This window comes from Anas acuta, chromosome 4, assembly GCF_963932015.1.
Source record: "Anas acuta chromosome 4, bAnaAcu1.1, whole genome shotgun sequence".
In the NCBI taxonomy this organism is placed as follows: Eukaryota; Metazoa; Chordata; class Aves; order Anseriformes; family Anatidae; genus Anas; species Anas acuta.
This window is the reverse complement of record NC_088982.1, coordinates 15,826,478-15,842,860: the sequence shown is the minus strand read 5'-3', so window position 1 is coordinate 15,842,860 and position 16,383 is coordinate 15,826,478. Positions and strand designations below refer to the sequence as shown.

The 16,383-nt window shown below is 40.2% G+C and overlaps 2 long non-coding RNA genes across 4 annotated transcripts in view; one reads left to right on the top strand and one right to left on the bottom strand.

Moving 5' to 3' along the window:
• Positions 1 to 577: 577 nt before the first annotated feature.
• LOC137855634 (uncharacterized) overlaps positions 578 to 16,383 on the bottom strand; it is a 21,194-nt gene continuing 5,388 nt past the window's right edge. Inside the window, exons 2-3 of the long non-coding RNA XR_011095863.1 lie at positions 15,896 to 16,009; positions 578 to 4,788 (exon numbers count right to left, since the gene is read on the bottom strand). This is a non-coding gene — a long non-coding RNA (uncharacterized lncRNA). The remainder of the gene's footprint in view (positions 4,789 to 15,895; positions 16,010 to 16,383) is intronic.
• Positions 11,351 to 16,383, top strand: part of LOC137855633 (uncharacterized) — a 23,288-nt gene continuing 18,255 nt past the window's right edge. Inside the window, exon 1 of one of the 3 annotated variants that reach the window (XR_011095861.1) lies at positions 11,351 to 12,079. This is a non-coding gene — a long non-coding RNA (uncharacterized lncRNA). The remainder of the gene's footprint in view (positions 12,080 to 16,383) is intronic. The other 2 variants (XR_011095862.1, XR_011095860.1) reach the window with 2 other exon arrangements.

The following is a 16,383-nucleotide window of genomic DNA, read 5'->3' as shown; positions in this document are numbered from 1 at the left end:
TGCTGGGAAGGGGCCAGCCATCAGCCAAGCAGCAAGTAAATAGACAGCGTGCATTTAGTGTAGTGACGAGCACATATGTTTTTAGTGAAGAGTTTATTTGCCAGAAGAAAAGTAGTTTGAGAATTCAGGTCAACTTTTGGTGAATCACTTTGAACTAATAAATAGAAGAGGTGAGGACAGAAAGGTTTCAGAAGTGCAGAAAAAATTCCTATCAGCTTTTCTGAAACAAATCAGTTCTGTTTAGTTGAGCTAGGCTACTCCTCTTACCAACAGGAAAAACAAAACAAAACAAACAAACAAACAAAAAAACAACAGGGAGGGAAGGAGAAAATGGGCAAGGGATTATCTCGCCCCAAACCCAATATCTAAGCCAGAGGCGTGAACAAAATCCATTCCCTTTGGCATCCATCTCCCCACTCTGCCCAGGCCTTGCCCCATCTCCTGTGCCAAAGGTCCTTTTTCCATCCATTACAATCTTTTATACTGCTCGGTCCTTCCCACCACGTACCCAGGTTCCAGCTGGAGAATCTCCACCCTCTGCCATCCCACACCCCTCTTTGTAAAGCTCTGCCTGAAATGCCCCTTTCCCAAACCAACCCGGAGCTGCCCCAGCTTGGGCAGCTCCACAAAACTTCCTGCTTCAGACACCAGCATCAGAGCATGTACTTGGCACTTCCCTGTTGGCTGCTTATGGTGGTTTAACACTGACAGGCAACCAACTCTCTCACTCCCCCTCCTAAGAAAGACAGGGGGAGAAAATATGATGAAAACAAGCTTGTGGGTTGAGGTAAGGACAGGGAGACTCACCAGTTATTGTTGCAGACAAACAGACTCAACATAAGGGAGAATAATTTATTGCCAACTGCTAATAGACTAGAACACTAAGAATGAAAAACAAACTAAAAACACCTTCCCCACATCCACTCTTATCTACCGCCTCCTCCCAAGCAGCATAGAGAAATGGGGAATGGAGGCTAGGGTCAGTCCCTGATGCTTCACCTCTGCCGCTCCTTCACAGTCACTCCCTACCCCTGCTCCACGTGGGGTCCCTCCCACGGGATGCCGTCCTTCCCGAACTGATTCTGCGTGGGCTGCCCACAGGCAGCAGCTCTTCAAGCACTGCTCCCACACAGCTCCGTACCACGGGGTCCATCTCCCAGGAACAAGCTGCTCCAGCACGGGTCCCCCACGGGCAGCAGCTCCCCCCAGTCCCCCTGCTCCTGCATGGGCTCCTCTCCACGGGCTGCAGCTCCAGCCCAGGGCCTGCTCCTGTGGGGGCTCTCCATGGGCCGCAGCCTCCTCCAGGCCACATCCACCTGCTCCACCGGGGGCTCCTCCATGGGCTGCAGTGTGGAGATCTGCTCCATGTGGGACCCCTGGGCTGCAGGGGGACAGCCTGCTCCACCAGGGGCCTCTCCACAGCCCACAGGGGAACTGCTGCTGCATGCCTGGAGCACCTCCTGCCCTCCTGTACTCACTGCAGGGCCATTTCTCACTCCTTGCTCTCCCAGCTGCTGTTGCCCAGCAGTATTTTTCCCTTTCTTCAGTCTACTGTCTCCGAGGTACAAACAGCATTGCTTATTGGCTCAGCTCTGGCCAGCAGCAGGTCCCTTTGGAGCCAGCTGAAACTGGCCCTTATCTAACATGGGGCAGCTTCTGGTTTCTTCTCATAGAGGCTATCCCTGTGCCCCCCACCCACACACACACCTCCCCGCTCCCAGCCACATAAAAGCCAATACACTGCTGAAGCCCAACAGCCCATCTTTACTTCCTAAAAATACCTCTGACTCTGCTCCAGCAGAGAAAGACCCCAGACAGCAGCTACGCTCACCAGTAGTACAGAGTGCCATCCAGACAGGTCTCCAAGGGCAAGAAAGGAGAATTAGGGTGGGGGAAAGCAGTTCAGAAATGCTGATTCAAGTTTAATTCACAAGAGGCTAGAGGTAATTTATATTTTGGCAAAAACGTTGTCCTTAACACTTAAGGTGTTAAAAAGCTGGATTCAGTTCTCAGTCTCCATGTTACACAAGGGTTACACAGGAGGGAGAGTGATCTCATCTTCTCTTGTTGAAAGGCAAAGACAAACCCAACAGTGCCTGGACCAGGAGAGTGTTGCTGCACCCAGAGGATGCTGACGCCCTCCACAGATACTCAGTGCTTGTCTTTTCTCCAAACCAGTCAGGGGGAGAACTCAAGGTCAGGTTTGAAGCCACCCAGAAAATGCTATCCCTTTGGCTGTTCAAGTGTCATCAGGACCCTGCTCCCTTCATCTACTCCCTGTCAATCCTAAATCTGGCTGTTGTTAAAGTACATAAAGAAGCAAGTCCCAGTGAACTGAGTATGTTTCTTTCAAGGATTTCCCAAAACTTTGCTTGAAAGGTGATTTAAATCATATTACAAAATTTAACTTATTTTTCATTTTTAAAATCAGAAAACTCTGTTACTGAGAATGCTCCAGTCTTGTGTCTGTACCATGGAAGGACAGGGTCATTTTGGTGGCAGGAGGTTTGTCCCTGTCATGGAGAGAGGAGAGAGCTCAAGGTACCCTATGATAATGTGGAAACTTCTCTCTGGTGTAGGCAAAATTCCAACAATTTTGGTGAAATGAAAAGCTGAGAGGCTCAGAGCTGTTAATACAGTGGTAAGCTGTTACTACAATGCTCAGCCGTGGTTCTGGCTTTTCACATTGAGTTCGGCCCCTGGCAGCAGCCACCAGTGCAGATTTTTCGACATCCCAGTCCTTCTTCACAGACACTAAAAACAGAGCTCCTGCTGCAGCTTTGAAGAGACTTATTGATGAGCATTTTGAATAGCATTGTATGTTTAAAGACAATCATCATGAATATTAATGTGATGGACCACAGCCTGACATTACAGTGCCAGTTAGGATACCTGTGCCTACAGAGGTATGGTCTGTGTCAGAGTAGTCCCTGTCACCTGCACTGCCTCCCATCCAACTCTGCAGGTCCCTGCTCAGCTACAAAGCTACAATCCTCCCCACACCTGCTGGGGGTCCCTGACTTTTGCATACCCCATTGTTTAAATCTCATCTTCAACTCACCAAATTAACACACCTGTAGTCTAACTGCTGGTCATTTAGCAAACGACCTCATTTAGAAACTAACCCCCTCAGTCCAATTATCCCTATTCTTCAGCCACATGTCCTTATGTAGCAGCATTGCTCATTTATATGCTAATTTTGCTAAGTCTACTTCAAAGGGGAGAATTGTTTGTTAAAAATCTTACACTCCAGCCTCAGTTCAGACCATCTCATTATTTACCTGCAAATTTAGGGAGATATGGGTAAAAGCTCTGTTCTTTTATGATCTATTGTCAAGGTGATCAAAGGAAACCATTCAATATGAAGATCAAAAAGAGTCTGGCTCCCAGCAGCCCAGCAGCTGGCTCTGCCAACTCCCAAAGTCCACAACCTCTGTTACAAGTGAAGACTGATTTTACTATTAAATAACTTTTGATTACAAATTGGAGGGAAAAAATACCCTTCACAATCATAGTCTCTTTAGTAAGGTGTTAATGAAACTGGGCTTCATATCGATATTATCTCAATTATTAGTCAAGGAATAATCACTATGTATACGGTGTCTCTATTAATAATCCTCAGATAATGAAAAATATCCCACAGACATAACTAATACTGCCTGATAAATTGCTGGTGGCCCACAGCTAACCCAGATTTTCTTTTTTTAATATAGATATACTGCTCAAAGGATTTTTAAAACAGGATCTCACACACAAAACTGTTTACTATTTAGAGAAGCCAAAAGCATTGACTGTAGGTTGAAGTATCAAACTGGGACACCTCATGTCCCACTCTGTTAGGGAATTATGTCAGCAGTGTAACACGATGTGAATAATGAACCCATGTTTTTCAGGGCTGACATAATTCCTCAGCCTAAGGAATTTCAAGAATCACAATTTGTAGAAATCCAGTTCTTATAGAAAAGATAACCCACAAAAAATTTTAGCTTTGCCAAAAATAAATGTTAAACAGTATACAGTTTTCCTTAGAAAAACAATGTGAGAAGCAAAGCAGTATATACTTTCAGGCTTTTATCTTCCCTTTAAAGTCAGCACTCTGATATTCAATATACATCTCTTTTCCACACTACAAATGGCAAGAAGCAAGAAGCTAAGAACTGAAGTATATCAGTATATCTGGGCGCTCCATAGGGGACATAAGGATATACTTTGAGTTCTGAGATAATGAAATGTGCTTTTTTTTTTTTTTTTTTTTTTTTTTTTTACAAAATCATTGATGCATTTCTGAAAATACACCGAGTTCTTCTAAAAATATTGAGCTGTGTCGAGAGAACAGCCTCCAGTGCTGCTAGGGAAGGTATTTTTCATGTTGTGCTATAGCTGTTTTGTGTGATTAGGTATGTTGTACCCTTTTCTGTCAGTCACTAGTAAATGAATACCTCAGAAGGTCTTGGATGACTTTTAGTGCTGTTCTCATTTGGAGCAGATCTAAAGCTGATGTTGCAACCATTTGTTAGCATTAAGGGTCCGATGGCACTTTACAGGAGGGTTGGGGTGTAAGTTCTGGTGTCCTGGCCAAGTTCCAGCATGGGTAATTAAATTCTGTCCATCTAAACTTTCCCCTGTGGCTTTCGTTGGCTCAGGTATTCTTAATTTCCTGTCTTAAAATGTTCCATAGTGTTGCAGTGGTGCTGTTAAATAGTTGTCAGGTTTCACCTCGGCAATGTGTGAGATGATTCATACCTTACAGATTTGCAGATATCTGCACGTCAGAGCAGCCTGTGAGACCTGCAGGAAAGGCAGAGTAGAAATGACAAGATGTCATAATGACTATTTCCTCAATTAATTTTCTAATTTTGTGACACTTCAAAAAAACCTCTCTCTCCCATTGTTAATAAAATAAATTCCTCTCTCTCTCGAACCTTTCATTTCTTGTATGCCCAGGAGAGAAGATAGCAGCTGAACAGAAGTGTGCGGGGCTAAATGAAAACCCATATCCCTGATTATGCCAGCACGTGAAGAAAACCAAAGTCCAGGTTTGAACTCCTGCCTCACCAGCAGAACAGGCAGAATCACATTTTTAACTTTACATACTTGGAAGCTTTCAGAAATGTCAGTTCCAAACCCAGATTTATGACCTAAAATCATTCTTACAGTAGTTGTGTTTTTTTTTTTGTTTGTTTTTTGTTTTTTTTTTCTTAAAAAGTACAAGCAAGGCACCAAAAAGTGCTAAAGGTTAGATGAGACCGAGTGAACGTGTACTTTAATTTGCTCCTTGTTTTGCCCTTCCACTGACAGCTAAAAAGCTAAACCAATTCTAAATCACATACTCCATAAAAATAAAATACAACTTTCTCAAAATCCTTGTTCAGTATGGTCTGTGTGAGTCTCTGTTGCTTGACACTCCTTCATCATTATCTGCCATGATTCCTTCTCTAGATAGTTTGCTTCAACATTGCGAAACTTCTGCAACTTCTGAAGCCAGAAGTGGCTGGATGTGGGAGAGGAGCTTAAAGTATTCAGTCTCTCACTAAAAATAAGTCAGGAGGTGAAGTTGTATTTGTTAGGGAAGAGAGGAAGGTTTTCTACTGGTGGTTTCAGCCAACCCAAAATCTGTGAAGCCCCCTGGAGATGTCTACCTGAATCCATTGCTCAGATATGAAGTGGAAAATGAGGCTTTTAACTTCAGCACCGAATTTGTTGCCTAAGGTGGAAGGAGCATCCATGCCATTTTAACTCAAACAACATGTAATGTGTCTGTCTTGTGGTATTATGTCTCATGTACAATTCTGTGATTCTGTGATGTATTTATCATGAAGTGGCAGAAACAGGAGACTAATAAAACAGTGAGATTTCATTCTAATATAAATTTCTGAAAAAGTCTCAATAGCTACAACCATCACTAGGAGCCCAGCAAAGACCCACTTCTGTCTTTCACACCATCCTATATAAGAACGATCTCTTTTGCAAGAGCAAGGGAAGAAGCTGAGGTGCATAACAGCTTTATACTCCAGTTTTTATGGCTTTCTCCTCCAAGCCTTGCTTCAGAACTGGATACCAGCATGGCTCACAGTGGAAGCTTTGTCTGCCTTGTCTGCTCAGTAACAATGTGAGTTACTGGCTGGATTACCATTGCTTGGCTGTCCTGTCTGCAATTGTGGAGAGGCTTGCAATGTCTGCAATGTCTGCAATGGGTAGGCTTTTAAACATGCTCTCTTAGAAAGGGAAAGCAAATGCATGCCAGGTGTTGTTAATGACAAATACAGAGCAGTAAAGGTGGGAAAGCATTAATGCTGCTTAGGGATAGCAACGTCTTGAAGAGTCACATCTCCACATGATCAGGTCTAAGCAACAAAATTTATGCATCTCATTTCCTGGCAGAAAGCAAGTCTTCTGAGTCTCAAGCTCTCCTGAAATATGCTCAATTAGGGCCTAATCCTGGAAATCTGAAAGGTGTTGAATTCCCAGGAACCACTCTGCAGTACACTTGGAAAAAAAAAAAAAAAAAAAAAAAAAAAAAATTCTGCCACCCTGAATAAAAGCAAAGTCAAGGACTTTCTTAATTAGGACAATCGGTGTTTATATAAAGCCAAAAAGTGATGGAAAATGTGGTGTAGGAAGTTCCAGTAAGTCAAGCTTGGTTTGAAAGTCAAGGGTTTTTACTTTGCCCTCAGTGTACACAGGCTGGGATCGTTTTTATTTTTTTTTTAACTGCTCTGATCCTGCTGCCCTTAAACATATAAAATTCCCACTTTAATCAATGGGAGCTGTGCATACTTAAGAGCCACCAGGTCGGACTCATAAATGTCTGTCACTGATTGTACAACACATCAGCACTCTCACAGCTGATTAAAGGAACAGACATGTCAACAGCAGAAGAGACCTTTGCACAAATAGGATAACGACATCATGTCAATATTTTCCTAATGTGTGAATAAGTGCTTTAAGGGACAGGGCACACAGTATTCAAGAAACTGAAGTGAGGGAGATGATTGGGAAAGCTTACTGAATTCTTATCTAAACACAAAAAGGAAATATTAAATATTAAATCAAATTATTAATACTAGAACATACTATGTTAACATGACACTTCACCTTCTCTAAAGCAGCCTGTTACCACTTGCCTTTGATATATAATCTTGCACTAAACATGACTTTCTCTTACTGCTTCACAATGCGGAATAGCAAGGGTGGAAAGGCTTGCTTATTATCAGAGAGACGAGTTTCCAGACAGGGCTGTATGATGTGGTTTCTGGAGGTAGCCAGCCGATGAGCTGCAGCAGTGGGGGATATGCAGTTGGCCTTGGGGCTGTGTGGGGGTTGAGGTATGAAATGGCATCAAGCCACCCTGAAGTCCTCCAGTCCTCCACCAGTCCTGTACGAGAAGCGAAGCTGCACTCTTTTTCTTCCATCTTCTGTTAGGTATGGCTCAGAAGCAGCTAATCATGTAAGCATAATAGTGATTTTCTAAGTCCACAAATAGTCTAATTATATCAGCAGATTTGCTTATCTAATCACCTAAGTTTAAACAGAAATTTCATCATTTAGGTGTTTGAATGATTCTGAAGAGCCTTGTCTAGTGCCCAGGACCATCTGGAGATATTACAGAAATGTTATCCTTGTCCCTCCATTATCAAGGACAGTGTTAGAATTCAGAGGAGCAACTCAGAAGAGGCAAATAAGGGAAACTCTGGTCTGACATGTACATAGATATGGGTTTCCCTTCTCGGGAATCCATCTGCTCAGTTGTCTTGACATAAGGCACCTCACAGTGCAGGAGATCTTGCCTGTTTTGTCACTAACAAAAAAGTTATATGTTTATAAATTTTTATTTTTTTTTCTTTCTCACCATTTTATTGAGGGGTAGGCTTCCATTTGTCTCCAGTTTAACACAGGAAGAGCAGCCTTCGTTTACATCGTTCTCCCTCTTTTCTTGAGAAGGATATGTGACACAGGAATATCAATTCATCACCAGCTCCATGCTGACTTTTGTCTTTCCTCCCCACAAGCCCTGAGTCTTTTTTTTTTCTGATAAATCTTGTTTCTGGAGAACAAATCCTACAAGGAGTGGCTGAGGGAGCTGGGCATGTTCAGCCTGGAGAAAAGGAGGCTCAGGGGCGACCTTATTGCTCTCTACAGGTACCATAAAGGAGGCTGTAGTGAGGTGGGGGTTGGTCTGTTCTCCCACATGCCTGGTGAAAGGAATGGGCTTAAACTGCACCAGGGGAGTTTTAGGTTGGATGTTAGGAAGAACTTCTTTACTGAAAGGGTTGTGAGGCATTGGAACGGGCTGCCCAGGGAAGTGGTGGAGTCACCATCCCTGGAGGTCTTTAAAAGACGTTTAGATGTAGAGCTTAGTGATATGGTTTAGTGGAGGACTTGTTAGTGTTAGGTCAGAGGTTGGACTCGATGATCTTAAGGTCTCTTCCAACCTAGACAATTCTGTGATTCTGTGATCTTCTGTAACCCATTCTTAGAGTACACGGGCATGCAGTAGAAGGGACAGAAGGAAAATGCACAAAAGTACTTTTGCAACGGATAGGCCCAGCTTAGATCATGGCTAATCAGAAGGAAAAGGAAGGAGAGGCTTCATGAAAAGGTCCTTCAGAAAAGGACCCCAGAGCTCCCAGAATACCAGGTAATACTTGCCAGGTTTGGATGACTTGCATTAGTTTCAGGACATAAACATACAGGATCAACAATTAAGTGAAAATGCAGAAGGCCTTTGAAACGCTTCAGGTGAGCACCTGATGTCTTAAACTGATGGCCAGGAATCTCTGGGGGATTTGGAAGTCCCCAGCAATGATGTGGGCATGGTTCAGTCCTTCCCATGTCAATTTAACAATGTTGTCTGATTTCTGGGTCCTACCAGAAAACTGGTTATGTGTCAGCAGTATCACAGCAGTGTTTCACTGACACAGTTTCACTGACACAGCAGTGAAACAAAAGGAGTTTCACATCTGTGTTTTTACAGTAGAATTTGTAATTCTGTAAAGTACTTCAGTGCTTGTGGAACTCATTGCACGAATTAATAAATAATACTAGCTTGGAAACTGCAAGACACTGCTTCAAACCTAAGAGGACTCTAACCCTTTCAAGCTATGAGGACATCTTTTCTATATTCCCTTTCTTGGGATGTAAAAGATATATTTTTCCAAAGCATTTGAACAATTTGACTGGGACCCAAGGGGAAATTCTGGATGCTTCATGGTAGAGTAATGAGTCAGAAAGTTTTCCTGCCAGGGATTGAGAAATGCCTGACCTCATTTCTGAGAACACTGCATGCAAGAAGAAGATTTTGCCCTTAGTGGAATTCTAAATGTTTAGTGCAGACCTCTGAGCATAAGGCAATGGCATCAATTTCCAAAATAGAAAGATTTTGTGATTATCTTTGTATTTACTTATAGAGAAATGTATGCTTTAGGTCAAATTTTAAATCTCAAGAGCTAAATCTAAATCATTGTTTAGGACTAATTTTAAATGAATGTATTAAAAGGAAATAATAGTGAAGAGTTTTTTATTATTGTTTATTAAATATATAGCTTGACCTAAGCTATAGCTTTGTATACATAGCTTAGTCATCTAAACCCTAAATCTGGGAAAGCTGCTGGAGGTCCACCCATTTGCACCAAGGCAGGATGAGCCATATCTATTGCATTTCTGACAAACATTTATCTGATTCTTTCTTAAGGACCTCCAGTGTTGAAGACGCCCCAGGCAATCTATTCCCAATGTCTAATCTGAGTTGTCCTTGCTCCAAATGTAAACTGAGTGTTTCTCATCTGATGTGTTATGGAGAACAACAAGCACATATTAGCCCTGTGGCTATGTGGAATAAGTTCTACTGAACTGGTGGCAATTAAAATTTCATCCTTATTTGTTTTGTTTTTATAGTACCTACATCTGTAATCAGCATACATGTTTCATAAAAAGAATTACTACTGGACCTAAGTAAAATAATACATGTAATTTCCAATTTTGTATAATTTTATTCTGCAAAGGATCCCTTACCCTTTAGTCACGCAGCAAAAAGCCTGTGGCATCTATTCTTTGGGTGACAGACTGGATAAAATCCCTAGTGCATGGCATGCATGCAGCACTTTGCCTTGCTTTTTTTGCTTCGTTTTAACATTTAGATCGGTAAGTCCATAAACAATATTATTCACTTAAATTCCATTTATTTGCCACATAACTGGTTGAATTGACTCCATCAGAATTTGACTGCCACATGATCTCAGTATCTGATCACCAGATAAATGCACATGGGCATGTATAAAAATCTATGGGAAAGTTACCAAAGCTGATACAAAACTGAAGTTTTCTTTATGGTAATTGTATGAATATAAGACATTGTACAAATGAAGATCCTAAATAAATAAAATTTTATTTATTTATTTATTTATTTAAGGCAGTAAGTACCACTGCCTTTAATGAAAATCAGCCTTTTTATCCTGGAGAATAATATAACTCCTGGCCTTGGAGTTTGAACCCTATCTCCCTAGACTGCCAGAGCATTCTCATTTTTCATCCCTGCTGAGAACACAGCTACAGCACATTTCCTAATTTTTATCATATGCTAGTGTGTTTCGTAAAAAGCAATTCCTTTTTTTTTATTATTTTTAATAAAAATAATCAAATAAACCACATGGCAATGAGTAGATATTTTCTACTTTTTTACCTTACTTGATCAATTCATTTGAGAAGCCAGCAGTTATTTTCACTTGAGCTAGAATTTGTAAGACTTCAGTCAAAAATGTGACTTTTTTATATCTTATTAAATTTCATGTGGGTTATGCAGAAAATAAATTACATACAACTGTACTACATAAGTACCATTGCTGTATTTTTTTTTCACTGAGCAATTTCTGAAGGCAGCATAAATCATCAGCTAAATTCTGCCGCCCTTCCTCCAACCTCACTGAGCCAAAATCCCATTAAAGTTAACTTTGAGATTTGGCCCCATGACTGGATGAGTATGGGAAAGCCTGTAATTTATAAGGCCATATCCAGTCTATTATACTTCTGGAAAATGTGCAGAAATATATTTTTAAGAGACTTTTCTCTCCAAGTTCCTAAAAAAGCCTGAGTAATTTCAGGGAGGCAATCTGATGGACAGATTTGTATGAATATTTATATAGCTAATAACAGAGCCAATGCTTCTAAATATTTTCTAAGAATATTCGCTCAAGTAAAACAGTGAATGCGTTTTGGCTGTTTGTCCTTTTTCTATTTACTTGCTTTGAATATTCCCGCAGATGAGTTCACAGGCAGGAGTGTTGAAGAATGCTTGCGAATAATGACACTACTCACAAATTGGGTTTAAACGTGTAGCTCAGAACAGTTTCATTAGAAATCTCTCTTAATTTGTGAATAGAAGTAATGATACTTGGCAACTGATGCTCAGAAAAGTCTTACATTTTAATTTTGAATAGTTGGGTCTTTTAAAATACAAACAATTGCAGGTGATCTGCAGAGAACCTATTGAAAGAGTAATTTCCATTAATCCAAGAAAATTATAACGTATCTGCAGAAAATATGAAAACAGAGAAAGGTTAAATCAATTAAGTAGGTTATTTACTACAAAACACTCGATCAGCCATAGAAACTAACCCTGAACAGATGTATACTGTTCTGATATACACTTGTGGTCTATTTGAAGATAAGTTAAAATGCTTTTCTTAATATCAAATAAATACTCTTCAAAATGCTCCTTCAGATCTTCAGTCATTACTAAGAACATGTGCAGTGCAGGATTAAACACTGCAAATATATGCATCTTAAAGGTCAAGACCTGAATGGAGAAGTCTTTATTGCCAGCATAAGAATTCATAAAATCCCACATATCCCGTATGCCTAAAGTCAAGTTCTTTAAATAACTTGAATTTTGATGTCTGGGATGAAAACAGCCCAGTATAATTTTGAGAAGTACTGGAAGCCATTTCAGTTGCAGCTGAAGTCCCTGTTCCCATCCAGCCAGACTCATCTCCAGAAGGACACTGTAAAGCTGGCTGAGTCCCCACCACTGGGCAGACATTAGGCAGGTGAGGGCCCCCAGTTTATCTCCGCCCTACATTTCTGAGTAAGTACTGAAAATAAATTCATGAAAACATGTCCATTAGGTCCATTTCTCTCCTTACTGCCTGCCTGCTAGCTTTACAATGCAAGGGGCATGAAACTAAAGCTTTCTGATGAATGGGCAGTGAGGACTCGTTTATAGGTCTGGAAGAAAAGCTGGCATTGATTACAAGAGTCTCTTGGATCCATTAACAATATAGCATACCATAGATTTTAGAAATCACAGGCTGTTCAAGCAATGGACATTTACTACAAGGCTAACTACTTTATTCATGGAAGTTTTATATTCTTATGCTTAAACTGCTTGCACACATATGTATAAATCATCTGCTTAAATGTTCACGTGGTCTACAATTGTTGCAATATCCATAACTTGTCAGACGTGGCTGGTTATTATATTTTACAAGCGCTAATATGTATGAGTGATGTTGATATGTTCTGATTAAATTTGCTGCTGATTAGTTGATCATCACTTTGAACAACAAGAAATTATATTTCACTGTTTTTATTACACTGATTGGCATTCAGTTTATGAACCATGGCACCAATGGGAATTATCAGAGATAATTGATTTCTAATGAGGATATAGTAATTACATAGATGTAACGAAATGCAACCATTTTTATTCTGTTTTAAAACAAGCAAACATGAGATTATGAAAAGGAAACATCCAGACCCTACAGTAATCCTGAATTTCTACATAAGTGCATTGCCCTTATATTTTAGATTGATCTTCCTTTGTAATTGGTCTTTACTTCTGAGGGCTTTTCCTCTGATTCTGACTGAAGATTTGAAGAACTGTGTCTTTTCTTCTTTTAAGTTTAACATACTGCTTTTTTCATAAAAAAAAAAAAAAAAAAAAAAAAAAAAAAAAAAAGATTCCTAATGGGCAAAATAATTGTTTTGGTTTTATGTTGTAAAGCTCCATATCTTCTGGGATAAGAAAAAAATGTTTTAAATAACACTGTTATTAGTTTTAAATACATGAATAAAAAGGAATCAAGGACATAAAATATAAAAGTAGAAAAAAAAATAAGGCAATTAAAAACCTCTTCAGAGTCCTTACTTAAAATGTCATATATCTGCTTTCCCCTGCCTGTGTGTGCCAAGATGAAACGTTCAACTAATTTTGCAGTTTTTAATACTAGCTTACCAGGTTTCGGTTCATGATTCTATTACATCCCTGCTATCTGGTTCTCGCATGTTGATACCATCAGTGCCATTGGCCCTAATTCAACAAAGCACTTACGTATGTGCATAAATCCCACTGACATCCATATATGGTTGCACTTTGTTGAATTGGGGCTGCTGTCATCACAAAATTAAACATGGAAAAAACCTCCAGTTAAGACATTCATATGTAACCTGGAAACTAGCAGATGTATTTGCAGGCTTCTGCTTACATTTTATGCCGTGCTCTGCCTGCAAGCCTACAGGTCTCTGCTGTATGCCCAGGCTGTTCTGAAGTGCTGGGACACAGCATCCTCACACAAATGCCTGAACATCCTTGCCTTTGCTTCACATGTTTTTCCTCTCTCTCTTGTTCTCTCTTTGTTTGAATATGATGTTTTGCAACCCACAGACTCGGTCCTGCTTATTAAAAGCCACTTGTTGCAGGCTTAGGATCACATCTAACTTGTGTGCCTACACTTTCCTTAATGCTGTTGCTCACTTTTAGGCCCCCTAATAATGGCTGAAGTGTTTCTACTTAATATACGCAGAAGGACCTTTCTGAACACACTCTAGTTTGAGTATAGTTGAGAGTTTCTTATGAGCACATGCTCCAAGAAGAAAGCCATAGACTGTATCCTGAAGGAATTGCTGGCTGCCTTAACACCTCTCCAGCATGATTCATGCACAAGCACTTAGAAATATCCATCTGGGCATGTGCTCTTCGCCAGCTTCCCTAGCCCATGCAGGACCAGCAGCAGTGGCCTATTGGTGTGAATAATTTATGTCTCTGGGTAAAGCATTTTTACATCTTCATATGTTCACCCATTAAGTGCAATTCGAAAGCCACAGGAATGCACAGAATGTCCTGGACTTCACTGAGCTCTGATATCCTTAAAGGAAAAGAAACTTATCTTCATATACCAACACTGCATGCAAAAATTACTCAGGAAAATACTTCTTCCAGCAGAGGATCCTAAGACACTTTATATTACTTAATTACTTTAGCACTGTAGTGCTGACCAGAAGATAGATACCAAACTGACAGTGCAGTTATTACCTGGACACTAAACTTTAGCTTTACAGACAGATGTGCTTGCTGTACTCACTCATTAAAACACAATTCCAAATATATTTTATTTTAGATTCTCCCCTTTATAGTGTTACAAGAGTCATTACGAATAATATTAGTTTATTATACATTGATAAGATGCTTATGAAGCACAGGATGATGTTTATTTTTATGAACCGTTACCTCAACTCATAAAAGTTTGGTTACCTTTACAGTAAAATAGAAACCTGGCTGTCCTCCTTCTAAATGTGTGCAGTTTATTACAACACTCAAATTCCATATTTAAATATGCTCTTGTTTTTTTTTTTTTTGTTTTTTTTTTTTTGTTTTTTTTTGTTTTTTTTTTTTGTGGTGGATATTCAAGTAATGGTGTTTAGCTATCAGCAAATACTCCATAAGTGATGGCAGGAGTATGCCAACAGGGCCTGTGACGTGTCTCCAGGTGGACTGTGCTGTTCTGGCAGGAGGAAGGTTGGGCATTCAGGCACAGCTTGGGTATTCAGAGAGTGATTAGCCAGAAATTAAACATCAGGTAAACAAAAGTCAGCCATTCAAGAGGAAGGTTCATTGTAGACAGTCTTCCTCAAACTACTGGAATACGCACGATCACTACAGACCAAGAGGTCCTCCAAAAGTGGCATGTTTGGTCTGTTGAATGACCTCTTAGCTTGTCAGTATTCTTGTTGGGCAGTTCCTTTCAACAGAGCTGCAGTGTGGCTAAGTCTGAGTAGCCCTTGGTTAATATACAGCAGTTACCGTGCTGGGAGGTGGCTCACGCACAGAACAGCCTCACTGGCAGACAGGGGCTGTGAGAAGATGGAGCCTTCCCAGTTCTGAAGAAATCCCACAATCAGCTACAAAACTCTCACGTGCCTCAACAGGGCAGGAATAAAACACAGATCAGTTTTCATGAGCTTAGAAAAGGAATGTCATTCACACCAAATCAATCCTACTGGGCAGATTTCAACTTCTGCTATAACTATAGGTATGGTAGTAGGGTGATGGTTGGACCAGATGACCTTGGAGGTCTTTTCCAACCCTAATGATTCCATGATTCTAGGATTCTAAGATCGAGACTTTTTTTTTTTTTTTTCTTTTTTTTTAACGCAGTATCTTAACATTAGGAAATAAATATTTCTGAGTCTTAACTCTGGAAAAGCCTGAAATATTGATTCCCAAGCACTCCAAAAAGTATCAGCCTGGGGCAGAAATGCAGAACACAAAATTTCAGCCTAGCTGAAGTCCTGAGATCTCATAATAGGAATGGCCGAGTATTTCCCTGAAGATGATGGCGACAGACCTGAAGATCTCATGGCTGCAAAGCCAAGCACTGAGCAGTCAGAAAACTCTAGAATTAATGTTGGATGCTGTACTCTAATTTGCATCCCTCTGTGCCATACATAAGCTTTAAACATGATGACTTTCTTGTCTTTCTCCCTCCAACTACTGTCTCGTTCAGTGCATAAGCAGGGTTCAATTAATGAGCAGATCTTTTCAGAGAAAATGTTATGGGAGTCCAATATGAGAAAGACCAGTTTTCCCCTTTCTTATCCTTGAAAATGGCTTACTTGTACTCACTGAAATAAACAGAAGTTTTTAAAGCATCCTTCTGAGTTAGGCGTCCGTGATAACAAACTGGTGAGGTACAGCAATCTGAAAGGCATCTAGAAGCAGGTCTCAAAATGTGAAAGTCTGTGAAAGTATAACAGCAGTGAAGTTAGCAGCAAAGAAGAACACATTTTAATATCATCTCAGAAACAAAAGCCTACTCTTAAGAAGTGCATATGCACATGCAAGTTTGTCAGCGGTAAAGAAAACTTTTATTACTGTCTCTATAGTCACAGTGAATATGTCTTTAGCCAGAAATAACACTTTGATGTGAAGATTTTATATTTTAAAAAGTGATTTCATAAACCAAAAACATGTTAGACAATGTCAGCATTTTTTTTCAGACAATATTTTGGTATTAAAAAGAAAAAAAATACTTGGTTCATGATTTTTCTTGAAATCCAATAGCCTTGGCTTTCATTCTTAAAGGAAGTGTACAAGAAACTTCATGTATTTAG